At 39.3% G+C, this 1,147-nt stretch overlaps 1 protein-coding gene across 1 annotated transcript in view; it reads left to right on the top strand.

Annotated features, from left to right (window-relative positions):
- The window catches only part of LOC116702087 (multidrug and toxin extrusion protein 1-like), a 35,172-nt gene that overhangs the window by 30,787 nt on the left and 3,238 nt on the right, over nucleotides 1-1,147 (top strand). The gene's annotated exons all lie outside the window — the stretch shown is intronic.

Raw genomic sequence — 1,147 nt, 5'->3', positions numbered from 1 at the left:
AACAGGGCAATTCAAAGTGCTTTACATAAAAAGCAATTTAAAAACAAAACAAAAAAAACAGATAAAACACAAGTATAAACAGTTAAGGGAGGCTTGAAAACATGTGGAACTAGCTGGCTTATAATACCTCTGGACAAAAATGCCTCCAAAGATGCAAAACGATGATTTTTGCAACATTATACCGAGATATCTTGTCTCAGGGGGACATGAGCAAGGGAAGTCATTTGAAAATACTACCAGGTTTCTACTGATCCAAAGCTTAATGCTAATCGGTGAAGTATCCCTTTAATGACAAGTCCAAATGGTTCCACTTTACATTAGGTCAAGGACACTATTCTACATGTCACCTTTATATAAGCATTTTGATAGTAAGTACTATCATTTACTGAATGACCCTCAATGACAACAGTCATGAACATTCAAAAATACTCCTTCATGTTCATGACAGGTGTCATGTTATAGTTATGACGGTGTCATATGCAATAACATTCAAATAAAGTGCTTTACGTTCTTGCACTAACATAATTTTTATTTTGTCTATCCTTATTTGGGGTCCATGTGACATAGCAGGCTTAGTTTCATATTTCTGTCCAGACTTTGGTGATGGTGAAATCAAACTTCATGAAATGTCCAAATTAATTCACTTTATTTAAGGTCAAGGAAACATATTCATGACACAATTATAATGGTCTCCTGACGACCAATTTAAAACCAACATACACACATAAAGCTAAATATTGCAACCCGTTGGAAACCGCCACACGACCTGTCTATCCGCACGTGGACCCTGTCTTTTTTGGATGTGATTTTTTTGGAACTCTCCACGGCGCGGATCAATGGTGCCTCGGGGAAGACTCTGGACACGTGGAGGTGCATCGTTAAGTCTGTGAGGGCAAGTTAGAGCTCTACCTCTAACTTGACCTCTAACTTGCATCTCTAACTTGCGCAGGTGTTTGGTCCCTTGTCTTGTGTCTGTCTGTTTATGTGTGTGTTTTGTATGTGTCTGTTTCTGTTTCTGCGTGTGTTGTCTCCCTCCCTCCCGTCTTTCCTCTGTTTAAATATTATTATTTCTTTTTTTTGGGGCCCTGAGACGTGTTCTTTGTCTCAGTGTATCGTTTGGCGGCTGTGGCTCAGTGGTAGAGCGGTT

Source organism: Etheostoma spectabile, chromosome 2, assembly GCF_008692095.1.
Source record: "Etheostoma spectabile isolate EspeVRDwgs_2016 chromosome 2, UIUC_Espe_1.0, whole genome shotgun sequence".
In the NCBI taxonomy this organism is placed as follows: Eukaryota; Metazoa; Chordata; class Actinopteri; order Perciformes; family Percidae; genus Etheostoma; species Etheostoma spectabile.
The sequence above is the reverse complement of the archived record's forward strand: the minus strand, read 5'-3'. Positions and strand labels throughout refer to the sequence as shown.